General features: G+C 40.5%; 1 long non-coding RNA gene across 1 annotated transcript in view; it reads left to right on the top strand.

Annotated features, from left to right (window-relative positions):
* Nucleotides 1-4,664: 4,664 nt before the first annotated feature.
* The window catches only part of LOC101698933 (uncharacterized), a 28,560-nt gene continuing 7,953 nt past the window's right edge, over nucleotides 4,665-25,271 (top strand). Inside the window, exons 1-6 of the long non-coding RNA XR_002388658.2 lie at nucleotides 4,665-5,679; nucleotides 13,591-13,652; nucleotides 15,218-15,308; nucleotides 15,843-16,051; nucleotides 19,524-19,637; nucleotides 20,069-20,227. This is a non-coding gene — a long non-coding RNA (uncharacterized LOC101698933). The remainder of the gene's footprint in view (nucleotides 5,680-13,590; nucleotides 13,653-15,217; nucleotides 15,309-15,842; nucleotides 16,052-19,523; nucleotides 19,638-20,068; nucleotides 20,228-25,271) is intronic.

Raw genomic sequence — 25,271 nt, 5'->3', positions numbered from 1 at the left:
CAATTTGGAAAGAGTCTGTATGAATGAATGAATGAATGAATGAGCCTGGAGACATAGCTCAATGCAAAGGCCCTGGGTTTGTTAGGTATTTAAAAAAAAAGTGGTAGAGGTGGATAGAAAGAGAAGATCCAGAGTTAATGATTGACTGATAGGATGACAGAACTATAATACACTGTGATAAGTGACCTATCAGAGGTACACATAGGAAACAGTAGGAGTACATACTAAGGGCACTTAATCCACCTCTGTGTGTATGTGGGGTATGTGTGGAGTGGGGGACTGTTAGGAAGATTTTCTGAGAAAAGAAACTTCTAAATGAAGTGCTGAAATGTACAAACAAGATTTCAGCCAAGCAAAAGGTAGCAGAGGAAGTGTCAGGGTCAGGGGAACATACTAGATCCAAGGACCCACAAGGATCGCTCTTGTCCAGAGGATAGAGAGAGTGGCTGCATAGGGCAACTGAAAACAGTTCTCTGGAACATGAATAGAGAGTAGTGTGGGAGTGGAGGGTCCTTACTTCCACTGAGTTAATGCTGGCAAGAGGTGTGTGTGTGTGTGTGTGTGTGTGTGTGTGTGTGTAGTTGAGACTTATCTTTAAGCCAATGGAAAGCCAGTAGAACTTTTTCAGCTTTCTATTTTGAAGTAATTTTAGGTCTACAGAAGTGTTGCAGTTGCATTACAAAGCGGTCTTGTATACCCTTCACTTGAGGTTTGCCTGATGTGAACATCTTACATAACCATGGTACAATGAACAAAGAAATCAACACTGGTTCAGTGCTATTAACTAACTTACAGACTTTATTTGGTTTTCAGCAGTTTTCCTGCTACTATCTTTTTAGTTTCAGGACTCCATTTGCATTGCGGTGTCTGTCCCAGTGGAGGATTTTAAACAGGAGTGAGGCATGGTCAGATTTACAATATAATTTTGAAAGAAATGTATTTCGATTTGGGGAAACTGGAGGAAAAATCGAGTCAAGGCAGGAAGCCAAAGGACGAGCTGATCTGGCCCTGTCATGTACACCATGAAAGGTATGAGGTGGCCTCTGCAGCTGGTGAACTTTGCCTACCAGAGCACGCTAATTCTCTTTCTGATGTTCCAAAGTGCAGATTTTGAAGCACGGCTTAAATGGAGCATGATTCCACTGGATCACAGTATTCCTTTGTCCCACCACTTAATTTTGCTGTGAACACATTGAAGAGAGCTGGAACAAGGATGGGAACTCCAGCTTGGATATGCTTAACTCGAAGCGGTTAGAAACTTGGACAACTTTATTAAAGATCTAGTTGTTGCATTAGTCTTTTATTTTTTTTTAATGTGTTGGAAGCACCTGCTTTGATAAAGTGCCATTTCTTGTTCTTCTCCCCTTTGCAATGTCATGGTTTACTCTCTCTCTAGGTATTGTTTCCAAAGGTAGTTCCTAGCTCATGACTAAATGGTGAATTAAGTGCCATGGACAAAAAGAAAACAGGATAAGGAAGGTAGTATATGTGTGTTTGTCTATTTCACATGGGGTGATCAGGAAGGGCCTTGCTGAGAAGATGATTTTGTGTGTGTATGTGGTACTGGGCATTGAACCCAAGGATGCTCTACCACTAAGCTACGTCCCCAGTCCTTTTTATTATAATTTCAGACAGAGTCTTGCTAAACTGCCCAGGTTGAGCTCAAACTTGGCACCTTCCTACCACAGCCTCCTGGGTAGAGGGGATCACAGGTATACGCCACCACACACAGCTTGTTCCAGAAATGTTCTTAATTGATGCAGCTGGAATTTTTTTTTTCGGGTACTGGGTATTGAACTCAGGGCCTTTGCGCTGAGCTATATTCCTAGTCCTCTTTATTTTTTGAGACAGAATGTCCATAAGTCACTAAGTTGCACTAAATTGCCTCTCAGAGTGCTGGGATTACAGGCCTGGTTTGTAGCTGGAAGTTTAACAGCTACATTTTATTTTATTTTTATTTAATTTTTTTTTTTTGGGTACTGGGGATCGAACTCGGGTCCTTGTGCTTGCACAGCAGACGGCGAAACCACTGAGCTAAATCCCCGGCCCAACAGCTACATTTTAAAAGGACTTTATTTCTGTTTTTTTTTGCTATGGTTTGAATCAATCATGTCTCCTAAAAGGCTTACGTGTTCCCAAAGGGGAGGCTTTGGAAAGGTGACTGGATCACGGGGGTCCCATACTCACCAGTGGATTCATCCTTTGATGAGGTCATAGCTGAAGGTGCCATGAGGAGGTGGGGTCTGGTTGGTGGAGGAAGGGCAGCTTCCTCTCTCTCTGGCTCATTGTTTTGTCTCTGCTCCCCACCTCCCATGGACTGAGGACCCCTCCTGTGCCAAGCCAATTTTGTCTTAGAGCCACTATCTATGGACTGAAACCTGAACCTAAAGAAACTCCTTTTTTTACTCCTTTTACTACCATTGTACTGGAGAGCTACATTAGATATCAGACTCTCTTTCAAACTTCATCTTTTTTTCTATTAGCTTTGTGACCCAGGAGAAGCCAATGAAATTTTTCTTCTCTTGTCCTGTTACTTCACACCAAATGGGGAGATCAATAACTAACCTACCTGTTTGACATGGTCATTAAAGAATCACGTGATGTAACAGATGAGAAAGAACTCGGAACATTCTGTTGCTCTATAAAAACAGGGTAGGGCCAGGGTTTTAGCTCAGTGGTTTTGCCGCCTGCTGCGCAAGTGCAAGGACCCGAGTTCAATCCCGGGTACCAAAACACCCAAAAAAACCAAGAAAAAACCCCCCAAAAAGAGGGAATAGGACAAGGGGTGGGGGTGGGGTTTAACCCTGCCAAAACAAAAAAGAAAGAAAAGGGTGGTCATAGTGAGAATTATCCTTATTGTCTACACTGACTCTCATTTTTTGATTACATCTTCTTATGATTTGCAAATAAGGTAAAATATGTGAAAATGCTTACGGCATTCATCTTTTCCTTTATTCTGAATCTATGTATTATGCTCTTACTAAGCTCCTCGATCTGAACAAAAGAAAGAGAGGAAGACAAGGAAGAAATGGATCCTGTGCTCAAGAAGAAAGAGAAGAGACAAGTAGGGGGAGAGAGAAGTAAAGTTATTAAAATGAGTAAAGTGATTTGCATTCTTCTATCAAAATGCCTCTAAGAGGAAGGAGAACCCGTATCTTCCTGCAGTTTGAGGCATAGCCTATACTAGTAAATGAATTTTATTTATGTATTTATTTCTTGGTACTGGGGATTAAACCCAGGGCCTTGAGCATGCTAAACAATCACTCTACAACTAGCAGGGATTACAGGGGGTGCACGCCTGTAATCCCAGCACTATGGAAGCCAAGGAAGGAGGATTGCAACAGTGAGCCCAACCTGGGAAATTCAGCACGATCCTGTCTGGAACAAAATAAAACAAAACAGAACACCAAAAAATATGGTCTGGGAATATAGTTTGCTAAGAAAGCCCTGGGTTCAATCGCCAGTACCACACATGCACATGGACGCGCTCACACACACACACACACACACACACACACACAATCACTCTACCACTGAGCCACACCTTCAACCCTTTTCCAAACATTTTTATTTTGAGACAAGGCTTTGCTAAGTTGTCCAGGCAGAGTCTCAAGCCCAGTGGGTTACTCCCACAAGGCTGCCATAGGGTTTAAGCATCTTGTTCGAGGTGAGGAGGCAAAAGATGAACACGGTTTGGACAGGCTCGACTGACAAACTCCTAGACTCTCCTACTGCGCATCGAGTATGAGGCTTCTGGATCACGGTCATGTTGCCCTCAGGTGGACGGCCCACAGGGCCTGCCCATCTGCTCAGCTTGATGCTCAGCAGGTGGCTGGAGCTAGTGACATTAACAGATGGGCTCAATGGTGGCACTAGGAGGGCTTTGACTTGTACAAGTGTTGAGATCTCTCAGGGTTGGACCTCCCTAGCGTCCAGCCCTCAGCCTGTGGCAGTCCGGTCACTTAGCCTCCTTTTCATTTTAATATATATATACACTTTTTCACTCAAAGGCAGCCCAGAGAGTAGTGGTTATGTTCCAGTGAACACAAGTTTTTATTTACGCTCTGGTTACTTCCAACCGTGACCACTCACTCTCAAGCTTCCAGGGCCCTTTTCCAATTCCCCTTCACAAAGACAGTGCCCTTCTAATCCTGCTAATCTGACCCTCAAATCTTTACATGGGCTGCTCCAATGTTCTTAGTCTAGTTCAATCTTTTCACTTGCAAAACTCCCCTACTTCTGAGCATTCATACATTTTCTTTTATTTCTCTGACAACTTTCCCTAGGCCTGTAGTCCAAGAGTTAACTGGCTAGGTTTCTACATGGCTAGGCTAAGGGCCAGCTCCCTGCCTTTCTTCTGTGTTGAATTACCTCCTGCCAATCACAAGAAGTGAATCTTGAGAGAGGGAACTTGGACAGAAAGGCACTTAGTGATGTGAACGAGTTTAAGAGGAAACAAATGACCTCTTGTTCGCCCAAGTTCTTCGAGCGCAAGGGGGTAAAATAATTAAGCTCTTCTATTACCTTTGTCATATGATATCTATAATACCCTCTTGGTCCAAATGCAAGGACTTGGCATTATAGGAAACTATAGAGAGCAGGAGACAAGGGTGACAAGGGTGACAAGGATTCTTACAGAGGTCACAAACAAGCCGCTAAGACAAGGAAGGCTTTTATTCAGTATCTTAAAGCAGACCTCATGCTCCCTCCTCCTTTAGTCTTTTCCCTTTCCTTCTTCCTTCCCCAGGCCAGCAATGTGAGCCACATATGTAATTTTAAACTTTCTAGTAGCCACATTAAAAAAGGTGAACGTAAGGACCCGAGTTCAGTCCCCGGTACCAACCCCCCCCCCAAACAAAAACAAAAAAAGGTGAACTTGTGTTTTATTTAAAATATTATCCCAATGTCATCAATATTTGAATGATTAAGATGCTTGATATTGTCTTTGAAACCCAGCATGCATTTTAATTTACAGAACATCAAACTTGAACTAGCTGCATTTCAAGTACCCGACAGACAGCCACAGGACTTAGACCTCATGGCCCTGCAATCACGAGGGTGGTAACACTGCTAGTTTGGAACTGAGACACAATCTCCCGAGGAAGCAAGGCCCCGTGACATTGAGATCTCTCAGCCAGCTTCCCTTCACACCCCACCCCCACCCAGGCCCAGCAGGGCTGCAATTAGGGCAGAGCGTGAAGCCCGGCCAGAACTGCGGGAAAGTCCAGAGCAAGGCGTGGGGGGATGGGTGCTGGGCGGAAAGCGCGGCGGGGACCCACGCACATGCGCACTCCTCCCACTCTCCCCTCCGGGCATCCTAGCAACCGGGTTCCAAGCCAGTGTCTTTTTTCCCACCCGGAGTTCTCGTCCCGCCAACCAGTCTCAGCTCTTCCCTGTCTGTGGTTCTTCCTAGTCACTTCCGCTCCCCCTTCCACCGGTTCTGATCTCACTCGGGGTGCTTGTTGCCCAGCACCTGAACCGCCTCCTAAAATGGGTCCTCGTGGTTTTGACCAGGAAACCATCCTCTGGCGCCTCTGACCCCACCTCTTCGGGCTGAAGTGGCTGCTGGGCCTGGGGCTGCTCCTGTGGCCTTACTGGGCCCCTGGCGCGGCTTTCTGCCTCCCCGGATTGGCCCCGGTCAACTTCAGCAAGGCGGGTCTAGAGACCGCATCCTGTCAGGTGAGGACCGCAGGGGACTGAGAGGTGAGGGAAGGCTTCGGGTTGAGGCCTGGGGCGGATTCGGGCCCGCAGGTTGGTGGCGCGTGGCCTCGGACTCGGAACGCCCGAGCCCCTCTCTGGGGCTGCCTAGGTCTTAATCTCCGATCTTCCCACTTCGCGGATCCGGGTGTCTTTTTCCCTCTCTCCATCTCCTCCACCCTCACAGTTTCTCGCCCTCACAGCTCCACCTTCCCCTCCCTTCTCAGTTCTCCCCGCTCCCTTTCTGCCCGGTCTTCCTCCTCTCCACCTGCCCCTTCCCCTAGGCTCCGCCCCTGCTCGGCCCCGCCTCTCCTTTCATCTCCGCCACTTCCCCACCCCATCTCTCCTCCTACCCACGCCCCATCCCCGCCCCTTCAGCTCGGCCCCTCCCCTCTCCCCGCCCACCCACCGCCTCAGTGCTACCTCTTTGTTCTTTTTCTTTTCACCTGTTTTGGGGCCATCCTTACTCTCCCTCTCATGTCTTTCACTCTCCTCTTCCTCTGTACTCTTTCCTTGCCCCTTCTCCTTTTCCGCTCCACCTCTTCTCCAGATTGCTCATTCCTTCGCCGCCTCTTAGCTGCTCCCCACCCTCAGCTAGCTCTCCGCCTCCGACTCCTTCCCCAGTCTTGCAGCATCGCGGCCTCCTCCTCTGTCCACCCCCTTTCTGCTTCGCACGCTCGTTTCGTGGTCTTTCTCAGCTACATCCCTACCATGTTTCCGTCATCGCTCACTCCTATGGTCTCACATTTTATTCCCTTAATTCTTGTTAATCCCCTTCGGTCTCCTGGGTCTTCCCTCTGCAAACACCAAGATAACGCTGTTTACTTTGAGAGGCTTGTGAGAAAACGAGACAACGCACGAAGATGACTTAAAATGACACTTTCCACATAGTAAGCTTGCAATTAATAGAACTTAACTATTACTAGTTTTCTTTAGCCAGCGATTTCTGGCATAATAACTTCCGTGGATTCCCCAACTCTTAGTAATTTTTTTTTCTTTTGGTAGTCTTTTATTCTCAGTAAGTACAAGTTTCCCAGTAATTTCTTGACTCCCTTGGTAGTCTTCTTTGGTTAATTATATATATATTTTTTTGGTACCGGGGATCGAACTCGGGACCTTGCGCTTGCGAGGCAGGTGCTGGAACCACTGAGCTAAATCCCCGGCCCCTTCTTTGGTTCGGGAGCTGGAGGTGAAGGTCAGTGGTAGAACACTTACACAGCATGCGCAAGGTCCCGAGTGTGGGTGTCCCCAGCACCACAAAAAATTGTTTTGAGAGAGTGATTATTCAAGTCAAAAGGAATTAAGGAATAAGGCTTATTTTCTGAGCTCTACTTGCCTAATTTAGTGTATGGGAGTGTGTCCTGGTAGAAGGTACCACAAATACCATGTGAGGTTGACTGCAGACTCAGCCAACTTGAAAGTTTCAGTTTGATAATTTTCTCGCCATGTAGCCCAGGCTGGCCTCGAACATGGCGATCCCCCTACCTCAGCCTCCCGAGTGCTAGGGGATTTTAAAGACCATCTTGAAACCTGGAGCTTGCCTTTTCTTCTTCCTCTTCTTGCCTCGTGCATGCCACGCCGGCGCTGTGCCACTGAGCTACATTCCCAGCCCTTGCCTTTTGTTCTAGCCAACAACTTGCCAAGCACACGTAATGTAAAAAATAGTGCTTTTTTGGGCTGGTGATTTAGCTCAGTGTCATCGAGCCTGCCTGGCAAGTGCAAGGTCCTGAGTTCGATCTTCCCACTTCCCCACAAAAAAAGAAAAAAAAAAAAAGAAATAGTGTTTTCTTATAGTTTATATTTGTTTTTTCCCTGATTGTTGGTATCTAGCTTTTTTTCAGCATGCTTCTTAGAAAAGAAACATGATTTTAAAACTTTTTCAGCATGCTTAGAAAAGAAACATGATTTAAAATTTTTTTTTTAGTGAGGGTCTCAGTATATAACCCAGACTGGCCCAAAACATTTGATCCTTCTGCCTAAGCTTCCCAAGTGCTGGGATGACAGGAATGCACCACCAAACTCAGCTAGGAAGCTTTATCTTTAACCATAATGATTAGGTGGAATTTTTTTTTTTTTTTTGGTACTGGGGATCAAACTCGTGTCCTTGTGCAGCAGGCAGCGAAACCACTGAGCTAAATCCCTGACCCAGGTGGAATTCTTCTTTCTCTAAGCTCTTATTTTTAGGCTGTTACTCTCATCTCTAAATGTGTTCCACATTTTTGAGATTGCACCTTTTATTCATTAGCGAGTCTCTTATTATTATATGTAACACTCCAAATTTCCTTAATTCAGTAGTATCTAACTCCTTGACTTTTTTTTAACTTTTACTATTACAAAACCCGTAAGATACATGGTAGAAGTTCAAAAAATGTGGCTAGAAGCCGGGTCACCCTGAGTGAGTTCAAGGATAGCCTGAACTGCATGGTGAGACCCTGTGTCAAAGAAAAAAAAAATGGCAATAGGCAAAAGTAAGAAAAATATTTCTAACATCTAGAAAATTACTACTCCTGATATCTTACCATATAGTCTAGATTTTTTCTTTTTTTTTTTTTTTTTGGTACTGGAGATCGAACTCGAGTCCTTCTGCTTGTGAGGCAGGCAGTGGAACCACTGAGCTAAATCCCCGGCCCAGTCTAGGTTTTTTTAATGCATGTTCATGTACACATACATTTTTAGTAGGCTTTATTTTTATTTTTTTATTTTTTGGCTTTTTTTTTTTTTAAAGGAGTTCTAGGTTCACAGTAAAATTGAGCAGAAAGTATAGGGAGATCCCAAGTACTTTCTGCCTCTACCTACTTGATCTGCTATTGACATCCCGCACCAGAATAGTACATTTATTACAGTTGTTGAACCTACATTGGAACATTATTGTCACTAGAAGTTTGTAGCTTATATTAGGGTTCCCTCTTGGTGTTGGCCATTCTATGGATTTGGCAAGATGTGTAATGAATGACCTGTGACTACTCTGTTTTGTTTTGTTTGGTACTGGGGGTCGAACTCAGGACCTTCCGTTTTCGAGGCACCGGAACTACTGAGCTAAATCCCTGGCCCACACCGCTGATCTTTTCATTGTCTTCATGCTTTCCCCTTTTCCGGAGTATCATGTAGTGGGATTATACAGTATAGAGCCTTTTCAGATTGGCTTCTTCACTTAATAATGTGGATTTAAGCTTCTTCCATGCCTATTTTTTGGTGCTGGGGATCAAATCCAGGGCCTCACTGTGTTAGGTAAAGACTATGTATACCTAGCTCTTTCCATGGTTTTTTGTGGCTTGATAGCTGTTTCTTTTTAGCACTGAATAATAGTCTATTGTCTCGATGGACCACTTGATCCATTCACCTACTGAATCTTGGTTACTTCCAAATGTTGGCAGTTATGAATAATGTTTCTATGAACATTCATGCGCAGGTTTTTGTGTGGATGTGAGTTCTCAGCTTGTTTGGGTAAATACTAAGGAGCACAATTGCTAGATTGCCTGATGAGAGTATGTTTAGTTTTGTAGGAAACTGCCAAACTCTTCCAAAATGACAGTACCATTTTGATTACCACTGGCAATGACTGAGTGTCCATATGCATCTTTTTACCAAAATAAAATCATGGTATACATGTTGTTTTATAACTTGCAGTTTTCTTTCATTAACTCCATCTCTCCATATCAGTACGTTTTAATCTCATTTATTATCCAGTTCATAGATTTCCCCAGCTATCTCCAAAATATGGAAACCAGAATTCAATCTAGGACCACAAATTGCATGTGGTTGTTACCATCTTCTGGCTCTTTTAATCAATCATAGTTCTTTTCCCATTTTCTTTCCGTGACACTGACTGATAAAATTCTTAACCATTAAACTTTAACCCCTTGAAAAGTAATTTGAAATATGTATTGAAGTCTATAAAATTGTTCATCCTTTTTTGAGTGCAATGATCTCATTTCTAAGAATAATATGCAAGGCACAGGCAGATGAGGGGTTTTCTCAGGGAATGTCCCCTCTGTCTGGATCCTTTAGCCTCACATGCCTCCCTAGATGGGGCCAATATTATCAGTTTATTGGAGATTCTTTTAGGGATTTTAAGAATATGCAGGCAAATGCATATTTGTTTGTTTTTCTTCTTTTTTCTACACAAATGTCAAGCTCTTCTCATTACTTATTTTACTCATTTAATAACAGAGCTTGAAGATTGTTTTATATCAGTGTATAAAGCACACCCTCATTTTTTAATGGTTGCATAGCATTGCATTATATGGGTGCACTACAATTTACTGTTTCTTATTTATCTATTTAGCTTATTTTCATTCCTTTGATCTTACCAAACATTGCTGCAGAAGAGATTATAATTTTAGAAAAACTCCTAGCAATACAATCACTAGATCAAAGAGTATATGCTATTTTGATATTGGTAAATTTCTTTTTTCTTTTTTTCTTTTTTGAGACAGGGTCTTGCTGTGTAGCTCTGGCTGGCCTTTAGCTCACTGTGTAGCTCAGGCTGGCCTCAAACTCGAGGCAATCCTCCTGCCTCAGCCTCCCAAGTGCTGGGATTATAGACGTGTCCCACCATGCCCAGCTTTTGCTAAATTTCTAAATTACTTGTTCATTAGAACATACCAACAGTATGTGCATGTGAGAGTATCTGTTTCTCCATGGCTCTACAACAAAATATTATGAAATTTTTAGATCTTTGATGATTTGATAGCTGAAAAAATGTTCACTGTACTTTTAATTTGCATCACCTTATTAAAAATAATTAAAAAGCATATGTATTTTACTTTCTGTAAACTACATATCATTTGTCCATTTTTTGTAAAACAATATGCCATTAATTTTTTTTAATTTTTAAAAGTACATATTTGCAGTACATAATGATTATATTCATTATAAGGAATTGGTACATGTACATAATATATCAATTCTTTTTTTCCACTCCCCTCCATCGCCTTTTATTTTGCAAGAATCAGATTCATTTATCTTATAAAATAAGTCTTTATAAAGTTAGTTATTATGTATACAGATTAACAACCAGACTAATAGGCAAAAAAACATACAAAACACATTAAGAGACTGGGCCGGGGATTTAGCTCAGTGGTGCCACCACCTGACTCTTAATCACAAGGTCCTGAGTTCAATCCCCAGTACCAAAAAAAGAGAGAGAATGATACTAAAACAAAGTATAGTTTTAGATACATTGTCCATGCTGAATTATGGTAACTTTTTTCTCTCTTTTTTCCTATTATCTGTTTTTTATTTTGTACTTTATTAATATATTGAGTTTTTCATACAAGAGAAATCATGTGATATTTAAACTTGTGTGTCTGAGTTACTTTCCTTAACATTATGATCTTTAGGTGCATCCATTTTCCTACAAATGACTTAAGGTTATCTTTTATGTCATTTGCCCATTTTTCTAGTAGATTGAACATTTAAAAAATTGAATTGTGAGGACTTTTTTTTATAGTACTGAGATTTGAACCCTGGGCCTTCACACTGAGCTGCATTCTCAGCCTTTAAATATTTTTTTTTTTTTATTTTGAGAACTTCTCACTAAATTGCTAAGTTTCTCAGACTAAGCTCAAACTTGCTATCAGCCTCCAGGGTTCTGTGAATACAGGTATATTCCACCATGTTTGGCTTTGTGAGAAGTCTTTTTTTCTTTCCCTGAGACAGGGTCTCACTATGTAGTCCAGGCTGGCCTTGAACTTGTGGTGATCCTCCTGCCTCAGCCTCTCCAGTGCTGGTTTACAGGTGTGCACCACCACGCCAGGCGTGGTTTTCACATTTAAGTAAATTAACATTTCCTCGTGTAATAGATGAAGTGAGGATCCAACCTACCTTTTCTTTTCCCAGGTCACTGACCAGTTTTCATAACACCATATATTGAACAATACATCTTTTCTGTACTTGGTATGAGAAATCATCAAGATTCTTTTAAATACAGTAAGCTTCCAATTCATATTTTAAAATAAAGTCCAAATCTTAGGTTATTTTCCAGTAGTACTTTGTCAGTTTTGGTATTCTACATGAGAATTACTATTCCTTTTCCTTTCATTTCCTTCTCTTCCCTTCCTTTCCTTTTTCCTTCCTTCCTTTTTTTCTTTCTTAAAAAATGAGGCTTGAATTACATGCCGGATAAGCACTCTACCACTGAACTATGTCCCCATCCGTTTACATTTTATTTTGAGACAGAGTTGCTAAATTGCCCAGGCTGGCCTTGAACTCCAGATCCTCCTGCCTCAGCCTCCTGAGTAGCTGGGATTACATGTGTGTGCCACCATGCCTAGCTTTATTATCCTTTTAAATTATTTTGTTTCTTTTTAGAAATTTGAATATGTTGCAGTTGCAAATTTCAGATTTGATTGCACTAAATGTGGATAAAATTTTCTTGTTTTATGGAGCCACAGTGAGATTTCTTATGTTTTTATTACTAAACTCATAATTTTCTTCATTCTCTTTTTTAAAAAAATCTAACACATGTAAAGCTTATAGCAGATTTTTTAAAAAAGCAGTGTGTAGAATTTTGAGGAAGGACCCAAATTCTGCTGTTTTAGTGCTTTAATATTTCCAATCTGGTCAACTATCAGGAATATAGCTGAGATCAACAGAAGTAGACAAAAACGTCCTATGAAGAGCCAGAATAGATGTCCTGATGCTCATGCACTTAATCTGTTGCTCTCAGATACTGTTTCAGACATTGTTTTAGCCAATCTGTTTATGCCACAATGGAATGCCTGCTCTGAAACAGATTGAGAAGACAAAGGAGAAGGAGGAAGCATCAGAACAGCTGACAGCCAAAAAAGGAAGGAGACAAAAAAACTTCACAAAGGGGCTGGGAATTTAGCTCAGTGGTTCTGCCACCGCCACGTGCCTCGCAAGCAGAAGGTCCCAAGTTCGATCCCTGGTACCAAAAAAACTTCACAAAGTTTGGTTGGGGTGAAGGGGCGCGGGTAGTAGCAGTGTGGATGGTCATCTATCACCACATAGTTTTGGGGCAAATAGTTCTCCTTATCTATTTGATCGGAGAAAGTCACTGAGTCAAAACAGGTACAATGATTGACGTGCAAAATGACCCTGAGTCATCAAGGCAGTTTAAATCATGAGCATTATGCTCTCTTAAGTATAGGAAAGGATGAAGTGTATTTTATTTATTTATTTATTTATTTATTTATTTATTTATTTGGTACCGGGGATCGAATTGGGTCCTTCTGCTTGCAAGGCAGGCGGCGAAACCACTGAGCTAAATCCCCAGCCCTGAAGCGTATTTTAGATAGCTTTCATCATCTCAGGTCTCTAAAAAGTTCTGTACCCTCTATTCTCTCTCTCTCTCTCTCTCTCTCTCTCTCTCTCTCTCTCTCTCTCTCTCTTTCTTCCTTTCTTTCTTTGTTTTTTTGTTTCGAGACAGGGTCTCACCATGTAGTTTAAGCTGGCCTGGAACTCACTAGGTAGCCCAGGCTGGCCTCACTTCACAGTCTTCCTGCCTCAGCCTCCTGAGTGCTGAGATTAAAGGTGTGTGCCACCATGCCTGGCAATATGAAACCTTAAAACTGAAAAGAGAATTTGATGAGTATGTGTGTTTTTCTGGGGAGGAGGGGCCCAGCTTTACCATATTCTGAAAGGGTTCTGTAATTAAAAGGTTAAGAATGGCTGAGGTATCTGAAAAATTTATGCATCCGGAGAACCAATAATATTAGACAAATGAAATGTTATGAATTTATAGCTATACTGTTAAAAAATTTATAACTATACCCAATTATAAATTCATAATAGTTATAAATTCATAATGACACAGTTATAAATTGATGGTACCAACAGGCCTAATTACCTTTCAGTTCCTTCATTAGATATTTTGCAAGTGTTACATCACTTTACAGTATTAATAAATGTTCTTTTTCCTTCTCTTAGTTGTCACCGGAACTATTTGTAAACAGTGTATTCAGTGTAATCTGCATGACCCTATGCCTAGGGTAGGTATGTGTAGCATGACATAACTGCCTTAAATTTGTTGGGTTTTTTTCTTTTTGAGATGGTGTCTCACTGTGCAGTTTAGGGTGGCCTCAGACTCACAAGTGTTGGGATTACAGGAGTGAGCCACCATACCCGGCTACCTTAAGTTTTTAAAGACAATGAATAAAAGTCCTGAATATATTAAGGAATGTAATTTTGTAATAAGGGTAACAAGAAAAAATAATTAAAACAGAGAGCTTTCAGTGTGAGGCCAGTGCTTAAAAAATTAGAAAGTTGGGCTGGGGATTTAGCTCAGTGGTTTCGCTGCCTGCTGCACAAGCACAAGTGTTCGATACCCGAGTTCGATCCCCGGTACCAAAAAAAAAAAAATTAGAAAGTTGTTATACTTGATTTTTATTTCTAAGAAAGGCAAATTATGAATTTACCATGCTTTGTTTCTTTTCTTTTTTTTTTCCAGTACTGGGGATCGAACTCAGGACCTTCCGCTTGCGAGGCAGGCATGATGGCACTGAGCTAAATCCCTGGCCCAAATTTACTATACTTTGGACTTTCAAAAAATATCTTGATATACTTGTATGTAGCTTATTTTTCCAACATGGAGTAGATAGATTTATACCAAAAATTTTAATGTTTGAAAGTGCTTTGTTTAGTAGTGAGCTGTTATTACATGATTAAGTCATTAATCATTTTAGAATAATAATAAATTATATACTTTAAAAAATGATTGTTTCTCCCTTTGGTGTTAATTTCTTCTAATAAAAATCATTTTTTTTTTTGCCAGGCATGGTAGTGCACACCTGTAATCCTAGCACTCGGGAGCCTGAGGCAGAGGATTGAGGCCAGCTTGGAATACATTGCGAGACCAGGTTTAAAAAAAAGATTCCAGCCCTTCTAATTTTTTATTTTATTTTGAGATAAACACTTACTATGTCACTAAGTTGTCCAGACAGGTATTAAACTTTGATCCTTCTGCCTCAGCCTCCCAAAGTGCTAGGGTTACAGGTATTGACCACCATGCCCAGCTCAAGTCTGATTTTGTTACGATATCAGATAGAAATGTAGGGTGTTAGTATGAATATTTACTATTTATTTTATTTTCCACTTAAGTGATCTTCTATACAAATTTACTGAAAGGTAGCCGTCATTCATTTAAACTAGGAGCCCTTTGATTTGTGAGTGTGTGGGAATGTATTATTTGTGGAGAACCTTGTTCTTTAAGATTCTCTTTGAGAAGAACTGACAATTATAGCTTCTAAATGTCTCAGGTTAGAATTAGTACATGGTTTACACGATTGTTTGCTTGTTTTTATGTAATCTGAAGTTTAACTGTGAAAAAATTTTGTTTTTTTAAAGATTGTTAGTATCTTCTTCAAAAAAGTTCAAAGAGGTCCAGGGATTTAGCTTAGTGGCGCTGTGCCTGCCTTGAAAGCAACTGGAAGGTCCTGAGTTCAATCCCCATACCAAAACCAAAACAAAACACCAAATCAGTGGAGAGGCTAGATGAATTACAATGATCAATTTCTTTGATGATATTTTTATCTTGCTTGAACCATTTCTCTTTTAGTTTTGACTTCTGTCAATACTTTGGAGACCAAAGACCTGAACGTCTTGGACAAGTACTATCTGAAGAATGGAAAATATCATCTCCTTATAAGGTTATTCAGCTGATCTTATTATTAAATCTTATTTCTCTTTTTAAAAATCTTATTTCTAAATGAATCTTCTCAAAACTGACTACAGTACTTAAAATTGTAGCAGACTTTGTTTTAAAGGGAAAGAAAAATAAAAGGTAGAATCTAGTATTACCAAAAGAATGCATTAAAATATGCTCTTTCAGGTTTTATTTCAAGTTTTATTTTTGCTTTATAAATTGTTCATTTACTGTTCTGTGCATATTTTGTGTGGGGTGATATAAGAAGAAAGAAGATGTAATTTGATCCTTGGAATATATATTGAGTTTGTCTTCAGTATCTTAATAGATACAGGGATAAAAATGTTTCCATAAGCAGTTATGGTGATGAGGTATTAACCTTTATTTTTTTCTAACTTATTTGAAGTATAATTGAAGTACAAAAAACTGCACCTATTTAATGTGTATAATTTAATATATGTACATGTATATACAGAGTCTGCCAAAAACTGTATACACACTTCAGGAAAAGAAAAATAGTATGACATTTTTTCAACAGATGCTGCTACTCCTGCATGGGGGACCCTAGAGGATGCTGTATATCACAGAAAACCCACTACACTGCCAACCCTTAGAGAAGAAATTGACAATGCATGTGCAGTAATCTCAATGACCAAGTTTACCCGAGCAGCAGTTCACCGTACTAATAAATGTCTGGAAGCCAATGGCCACCACTTTGAGCACCTCCTGTAATTATAGAGGCCAAAGGTAACTTGTATGAATCTCATGATGTCTCAATACATTTAATATTAAAGTGTTCATACCAGTTTTTCCTTTTCTGAAGTGTGTATACAGTTTTGGGAGAATTTGTATATAGACAGTTGTGAAACCATGGAGCATTAGTGCTTTTTTTTTTTAGGTTTTTGAGACAAGATCTCACTGTGTATGTAGTCCAGGGTGGTCTTGAGCTCACTATGTAGCCCAGGGCTCAACCTCCTGAGTCTTGAGATTACAGGTGTGTGCCACCACACTGGGCTAAGGCATTAGCGGTTTTAAAAAATGATTTATTTTGAAATAATTAGAGATTGTCAGGAAGTTGCAAAACCCCCCACCCAAAAGAAACAGGAAGGTCTCGTGTACCTCTCAGCCAGATTCACTCTCTGATAACATCTTAACTGTACATAGTATAGGATCAAAACCAGAAATTGACATTGGTTCAATTCATAGAACTTATTGGTATTTCACTAGTTTTATATGCACACTGTGTGTGTGAGTTGTGTGTGAGCAAGAGACAGAGAGACAGAGAGAGAGAGACAAAGAGACAAAGACAGACGTGGTTTCAGCTCTGTGTCATGTGCAGGTTTGTGCAATCACCCCCTTGATCAGGATCATCAAGACACAGAACAGTTCCATTGTCGTGAAGCTTGCTTGTGTTTCCCTTCTGGAGTGGTCCCCACCTCGCTCTCACATCCTCTACCTCTGACAAACACGCAATGTTTCCTTTTTCACAGTGTTGTTATTTTAAGAATGTTATGTAAGTGGAATTATACTTTTGAGATTGGCTTTTTTCACTCAGCATAATTCCCTTGGGATCAATTTAAATCATTCTGTGCGTTAATAGTTTGTTTCTGGACTGGGATGTGGCTCAAGGATAGAGTACTTATCTATCGTGCAATAGGCTCTGGGTTCCAGCACTACAAAAACAACACAAACCCGAAAGTCAGTTTATTCTGACTGCCTTAGTAGAATTCCATAGTATGGATGCACCTGTTCGTTTAACTCTTAAACCCCATTGAGGAGCATTTGGACCTTTTTAAACTTCTGGCTGTTATGCATTAAGGTGCTACCAACATTTATGTGTAAGGTTTTTTTTTGTGTGTGTGTTGATTGGTTTTCTTTTTTCTGGAATAAGCACCCAAGAAAGCAATGGCTAGGCCATACGACAGTTTTGTGTTTAATTTTTTAAGAAGTTGACAAACTGTTTTCAAGAGCGACTGTGTCATTTTATTTTTATTTATTTATTTTTTGTGAGAGAGGGTCTCACTATGTAGTTCAGGCTAGTCTTGAACTCACTATGTAGCATAGGCTGGCCTCAAACTCACAGTGATTTTCCTGCCTCAGCCTCCCTAGTGCTGCGATTACAGGTGTGTGTCACCACGCCCGGCTATGTTATTTTACATTCCTACCAGCAGTGTGTGACTGATCTAGTTTCTCTGCATCCTCATCAGCACTTAGTGTTGTCATTATTTTCCTTTGAGCCATTCCGATATATGTGTAGCTGTATCTCATCGAACATCTTTTCATTTGCCTATTTGCTATTTGTATATTCTCTTCAGTGAAATGTTTCCCCTGTTGTACATTTTCTAGGTGGATTATTTGTTCTTTTACTGTTGAGTTTTCAGACTTTTAAAAACACATATTCCAGATATGAGCCCTTTGTTGAAACAGTGGTTTAAAAATAATTTCTTCCAGGCTGCAGATTGTGTTTTTATGTGATTAACAGGGTCTTCACAAAGCAAAAGTTTGAAATTTTGATGAGGTCATGCTATTAAGTTTTCATTTTCTGTATTACATCTTTAGTGTCAAGTCCAAGAAGATTTTATACTCTTAGGTCGTGGAGATTTTCTTCTCGGTGTCTTTTAAAACTTATAATTTTTCTTTATACATTTAAAACTGTGATCTATTTTGAGGTTTTTTGGCAGAAGATACGAAGTTTATGTTAAAATTAATTTTTGTTTGTTTTTTTCCTACGGATGTTTCATTGCTTCCGGACCATTTGTTGAAAGGACTTTTCTTCTGTTGAATTGCTTTTGTGCCTTTGTTAAAAAAAAATACTCAGGCATAGTTGTATGGGTCTCTTTCTGAGTTGTTTATTGGTCTCTTACACTGATTTGTGTCAGGCATTACCCTTTCGATGATTAAAATTGCACATAATACCCTTGTGGAGTACCATTGTTTTAACAGAAAAGTGGACCTTATCAAGAAATGTTGTTCCTTGGACTAAAGAAACTAAGCAGTGTTGTTCAACTTAGTTGCCACTAAGGAGGTTTGGGGTTAATATCTGTGATTTTAGGACCTGCAGTGGTTACTATGATGTTTTTTCATTGTTTAGTCTTGCTCATTATTTTCTAACTAATAACACTAGCATTTTGCCTTGGTGGTTCTCCATAGATAGATCTAGTAAACAAGAACTTTCACATTACAGTATAAATATCTTATTATCATTTTTTTGATAACAGCTTTATTGAGAGATAAATCATGTAGCATATCAGTAATTCATCCACTTGAAGTATGTAATTCAGTTGTTTTAGTAGTCAGATTTGGGCAACCATCACTGCAATCCATTTTATTATCATTTTAAGGGAAGATTTTATTACAGTGTAGTTTTTAGGAACCTACAGTAGATTTTGTATCCCTCATGTATTACATTGGTCAGCTTTACTATAATGAAGTACTTGTGAGCTACTGTATAAAGGAAATGGATTTATTTTGACTCATGGTTCTGGAGGTACAAAGTCCAAACAGCATTGTTGAGGGTTGGTGAAGGTCCCCTGAGCTGTATCCCATCATGGTGGGAGGGGATGTGTATTTTCAGATCTTCCTCCCTTTTCTTTTCTTTGTTTTTTTAAAATTTTAACTTGTTTCATTTTTTTGAAACAGGGTCTCGCTATGCAGTCCAGGCTGGTCTCGAACTCACTATATAGCCCAGGCTGGCCTCAAACTCAGCAATCCTTCTGCCTCATCTCCCTTTTCTTGTAAAGCCACCAGGATTGAATCTCGAGGGCCCCTCACTAATGATCTAATCTAATTTAACCACTTTCCAAAAGCAGCAGTACGCACCATGGTCGGATTAAGTTTGCCCCAGCCGTTGCTTCACGAGTTTTCAAACCATGCCATATGTTATGGACGAAGGCAAGTCTTCTTTTCAGTGGAGAAGGCATTTTGTTTGTGTGTTTAGTGTAATAATTTCAATTATGAATTGAAACAGAGGAGATAGTGTTGAGAATGATGGCATACTGAAGTCTTGGAAGGAAAGTTTTACCTGTGTGATAAATTGCTTATTTTGTGATATTTTATTTCTAAAATCTAGCCAAATATATTAATATTTTAAATTCTTGTAACATTTTTTTTTAACGAAACAGAAGCAGAAACAAAAGTTTGTGTAAAATCTTATGATCCAGAAAATAAAGCCCAAAAACTCAAGTTGGATGTTTTTTGTTTGTTTGTTTGTTTGTTTTAGACACAGGGTCTCACTATGCAGCCCAGGCTGGCCTTGAACTCACTGTGCAGTCCAGGCTGGCCTCAAACTCATGGCGATCCTCCTGCCTCAGTCTCCTGAGTTCTGGGATTACAGGTATGTGCTACCATGCCTGGTTGGTTTTTTTTAGACAGGGTCTCTCTGCAGTGCAGGCTGGCCTTGAGCTCACTATGTAGCCTAGGTTGGCATTAACTTGAGATGACCCTCCTGCTTCAGCCTCCTTAGTGCTGGAATTACAGGCATGAGCCACCATGACCGGCAGCATACTATTCTTGTGACTTGAATTTGATTAAAAATTTAAACATAAATATATGTATGATTATGTTTGTATTGCTTGATATGAGATGCTTGTTAAATCTTTTATTTAAATTATTCATACCTAAAATTATTGATAATATGCCAGTAATATGGTGTCTTGGACAGGGAAGATAGAAAAAAGTACTGTACAATAGGATTTCCAGTAGGATGTTTTATTACCAGGCCCAGCCTGTGGCTACAAATTATGCATTGTTTCTCTTCTCTAAAAGTTCACAGTCCCGAATGGTACATGAGAGCCTCAAGGGCCAACGGGATGCACGTCAGGCAAATAGATGGGTGAGAATTTCCAGCGGAGAAATGAGTATGATCGAGCAGTCAGCAGTGCCGAGCAGGATCCTGTGACTGGAGATTGCCCAGTCGTGTCTGCGGTAGGGTTTGCGGTTAGAGGGGTGTAGCGCGAGAGGAAGCTCTCTCTCACTCTCTCTCCTGGTGTTGGGGATTGAAGCAAAGGTCTTGTGTGTGCTAGGCAAGTGCTCTGCCACTAAGCTACACCTCCAGGTGAGGAGCAGTGTTTCTCAAGATTGAGTCATCCGAGTACTACCTCGCTAACTTTGTTTTGGTGGCACTGGGGATTGAAGCCAGGGCTCCGTGCGTGCACAAGCTCTCTACCTCGGAGTGGCACGGTCAGACCCACTCAGCTGGGTGACTTTTGTTGTATCTGAGGCATTGATGTATTATTCATTTTTTTTTTTTTTGGTATCAGGGATCGAACTCGGGTCATTGCTCTTGCGCAGCAGGTGGTGAAACTACTGAGCTAAATCCCTGGCCCAAATTTTAAATCTTTTTTTTTTTTTTGGTACTGGGGATCGAACTCAGAACCTTGTGCTTGCAAGGCAGGCGCCGGAACCACTGAGCGAAATCCCTGGCTGTATTATTCATTTTTAAAACATCCATTGTTTGATTTAGATTTATTTGGAAAGGAAACCAAAATGTCTCAGAGCCACAAGTTTAATATGCTGCTTATATTTTTTATCCATCTAATTTCAAGTAAATGTATAAAGGTACAAATTGTTTTTCTATCTACTGCCTAGAAATCAGCTCTGTATCCCCAGTGGTGTATGTGCTTTGCAGTGGGGAGCAGTGAGATAGGGACCATGGGGGAGGAAGCAACAACAGCTATGTAACTGATAGTTCTTTTAAAGGAGGTACAGCTGGGCGTGGTGGCACAGGCCTGTTATCCCAGCACTAGGGAGGCTGGGGCAGGAAGATAGCCAGGAGTTTGAGGCCAGTCTGGGCTACACAGTGAGTTCAAGGCCAATCTGAACTGTGTAGTGAGACTCTGTCTCAAAAAAAACAACATGGGCTGGGGATTTAGCTCAGTGGTGCTGGCCGCCTGCCTCCAAAGTGCAAGGTCCTGAGTTTGATCCCCGGTACCAAAAACAAAACAAAAGAAAACAACAACAACTAAAAAGGAAGTATAAATTGTCAGGCTGTTAATGAACAGGAGAAGGAAAGTGGGTTCTTTGAGATCAATTGGGAAAAATAAACAGACCAGTAGGATGAAAGAGCCCCATTTGGCAAGAGTAGCAATAACTATGTTGATATTTATAACATGTCAACCTAAATTTTCCATGGTTAACCAAAAGCTAAATACAATTTACCGTTGCTTTTTGTTATTCTTTTTATTTTATTTTTTTGAGACAGAATCTTGCTGTCTAGTTCAGGCTGGCCTTGAACTCACCATGTAGTCCAGGCTGGTGTCCAAGTCATGGCAATCTCCCTGCCTCAGCCTCCTGAGTGCTGGGATAATAGATGTGTGCCACCACGCCTGGCTTGTTATTTCTTTTTTTTTTTTTGGTACTGGGAATTGAACTCGGGTCCTTGTGCTTGCGTAGCAGGTGGCGAAACCACTGAGCTAAATCCCCGACCCTTGTTATTTCTTTTATATATAGAAATATTAATTCTCGTAAACTTTATTTATTTTTATTTTAAGTCTATTTTAAAATTTATTTATTTGTTTTTTTGTTGTGGTGCTGGGGATTGAACAACCCAGGGCCTTCCCTCTGAGCTACACCCACAGTCATTTAAACATTTTTATTTTTTGATTGAGATAGGGTCTTGCTAAATCATTAAATTGCTCATGCTGGACTTGAAATTGTGTTTCTCCTGCTTCAGCCTCCTGGAGTGCTGGGATTACAGGCTTATGCTAGCACACCCAAGCTAAACATAGGTTTTCGATTCTGCCACTCCCTGCCCCCCATACACACAGGTAGGCTGTTTTCCACTGCAAAATTAAAGCCTCAGGCAAGATTCAGAAAAATCTTTTATATTGTCATTGGTAATTTTGGTGGGAATAATCCGAAAAGCCTTTCTCAGAGTGTGGTCTGGGGGGGGTCTCTGAATTTTTCAGGGACTCTTCAGGGCTGAACCTGGTTTTATAATAGTACTAAACTGTTATTGCCTTCTTCACTCTTATTCTTTTATGTGTGTACAGTGGAATTTTCCAGAGGGTGCATGGAGTGTGATGATCTCATTACTCTGGGGGCTAATGGAATGTATGCTTGTGATTTTAAAATATTTCATTTAAAGTTTAAATGCAGCAAATATAAGTAAAAACACTCCACATAAAGAAAATCTCTTTAGGGTCTTTAATAATTTTTTTAAAGGTGGAAAGGGTTTACATTTATTTATTTATTTATTTTTTGGTACAGGGAATCAAGGCAGGTGCAGTGCCACTGAGGTAAATCCCTGGCCTGGGTCTTTAATAATTTTTAAGAGTAAGGGTCCTGGGGACAAAAACATTTGAGATCTACTGAGTTAGATGCTTAATATCAAAGTGGAAGATGTGTTGTCTAACTAGGAAAAAAGCTTTTCTATTTTTAAGTCCATTCAGTACATCCACACTGTTGTAAAACTGTCATCATGATTTGATTTGAATTGAGACCTATGATACTTTTAATCAAAGGCAATCACAGTTTTCAAAAGAAAGCTTTTCTTGATGTAACAAATTGTGTTAGTTTTCTCTGATTGCTTAGCCAAAATACCTGACACCCAAATTAAAGGGGGGAAAGGTTTGTTTGGCTTACAGTTCTCAGAGCTTTCAGTCCATAATCAGCTGGCTCTAAGGCAGGGTGGCAGAGGGGCTGCGGTGGGTGGCAGTGGGTGGCGGAAGACAGCAAAACAGTGTTTCTCTGCCCTTTTATCATTCAGACTACTTAGGGGTGCTAGCACTCAAGTCCTTAATCCTAGTGCCCCCCAGCCTAGCACCACCAGCAATCAGTCACACACTCTAGATTCAGCCACCTGTGAAAACGCCTGAGGCTTTGGGGGGCATCTACACACAAGCCATAACACAAGTTAAATGTCACGTTTTGGTAATTCATTGGAGAACTACTAGAAAAAGAATAATAAGTCAGAGCAGTGGGCTAAATTAGACACAGTAGTCTAGAACAGTGATGGCAAATGTTTTAAAGACTAGTGCCCAAACTTTGCAACCCCAAACCCACTTATTTATAGCAAAGTGTCAACACTGCAATTGAACCTGAATACTGAAGTTTTCGTTTAGACAAAACAACTGTTATCTGATGCTCTGCTGCTGGAGCGACTTGGCTCGAGTACGGACAGAGAGGGCTGTGCGTGCGTGCCATAGGTTCGCCACCACTGTTCTAGAAAGAGGCTGAAGTATTCACAGGAACTTAGGTTTACATAAAGGTGGCCTTTCAAATCAGTGAAGACTGTTCAATAAATGCTGTTGGTAGAAACTGAAAAAAATAAGCTCTCTATCAAAATCCTTGTACTCAAATGAACTTTAAGTAAATTAAAGCTTTAGACATTAAAAATGTAGAAGAAAACATAGAATGCGCAGTTAGATCCAGACTCCTGAAACTATAATGGAAATAACTGATGAGTCTATGTAAAAGTAAAGGCAAAAGTAGAAATTTTCTATATGGCAAATAAAATAAAGAGCAAAGTCAAAATACAACTGATACTTCCAAGAGTAGTAGTGCACACCTGTAATCCCAGCACTTGGGAGGCAGATGCAGGAGAATTGCCCATGTGCCACTATGCCCAACTTCCATTTTAATTTTAATTTTTTATTTTATTTTATTTTTTTTGTGGTACTGGGAATTGAATTTAGGACCTTGCCCTTTCAAGGCAGGCGCGGTGCCACTGAGCTAACTCCCTGGACCACATTTATTTATTTTTAGACAGGGTCTCCCTATGTAGTTCAGGCTGGCTTTGAACTCACAGCAATCCTCCTGCCTCAGCCTCCCCAGCACTGGGATTACAGGCATGCGCCATCACACCTGGCTCCATTTTAATTTTTGAAAGAAACCTACCAGTGTGGAATTTTTAAATAGATCACATCTGTCCAAGTGGGCCTTCCCAGGCTACTATCTTTTAGGTTTGCACCTACATTTTCATTTAAATCAAAAAGATGAGCTGTAAACGGAACACATCAGTCACCCACAGAAAGATGTCAGACAATAAAAATCTGGGGATAGGGCTGGGGATTTAGCTCAGTGGTGCAGCCCCTGCCTTGCAAGTACAAGGTCCTGAGTTTGATTCCTGGTATTGGAAAAAAAAAAGAAAGAAAAATCTGGGGATGTAGCAGAGTGGCAGAGTATTTGCTGGCTATGCCGCAAGGCCCTGGGTGCCACCCTCAGCTTGCAGGGAAAGAAAAGGAGGGGAAAAACATTTTATTTTCTTCTCCATGTTTGAATGAAGGCAGATCACAGACAGGCCCTCATCAAAAGTCAGAGAAGTTCGTCATTCATGTGAAAAGTTATACGAAATATTTCTCATGTGTAAGTTTGAGGGTAGCCTGAGCTGTAAGCAAGACCCTGTCTTGAAAAAAACCAAACCAAACCAAAAGAAACAACTGATATGCCAATAAAACTACTTGTGATAATAGGTAATGAAGGGTTTTTTTTCATTTCTTTTACCCACAGAACCTCATGCAGGTCAATCAGTAACAGGCAAACAGCCCAAAGAAAGATAGGCAAAGCCCGCAAATAGTCTGTGTTAGGAAAAATAAAAGCAGAGACTGAGGCAGGAGGGTCTCAGGTTTGAGTGCAGCCTGGGCAACTTAGTGAGATCCTTTGTCTCAAAATAAAATATTAAAAAGGGCTGAGGTTGTAGCTCAGTGTGAACATCATGGGTTCAGTCCCTGGTATTCCCAAACAAACAAACAACAAACCAACTAAAACCGAGAAAACAAAACAACAAAACAAATAGCCAAGAATTGTGATATTGCAATCACAGTTAAAGAGACACTAAGACAACACTGTTCCAGGTGTGGTGGTGCACGCCTGTAATCCCAGTACTCTGAAGGCAGAGAGACAGGAGGATCGCTGTGAGTTTGAGGCCAGCCTGGGCTACATAGTGAGACCCTGTCTCAGAAAAAAAAAAAAAAGACAACCCTGGGAAATGATATTGTCTGTCTGTCAGATCTGTAAACATGCTGAAGGA

This window comes from Heterocephalus glaber, unplaced genomic scaffold, assembly GCF_053883595.1.
Source record: "Heterocephalus glaber isolate CG9 unplaced genomic scaffold, H.glaber_assembly_v1.0 deba00001764, whole genome shotgun sequence".
Lineage (NCBI taxonomy): Eukaryota > Metazoa > Chordata > Mammalia > Rodentia > Bathyergidae > Heterocephalus > Heterocephalus glaber.
Note: the sequence above shows the minus strand (reverse complement) of the source record. Positions and strands in the feature narration are given on the sequence as shown.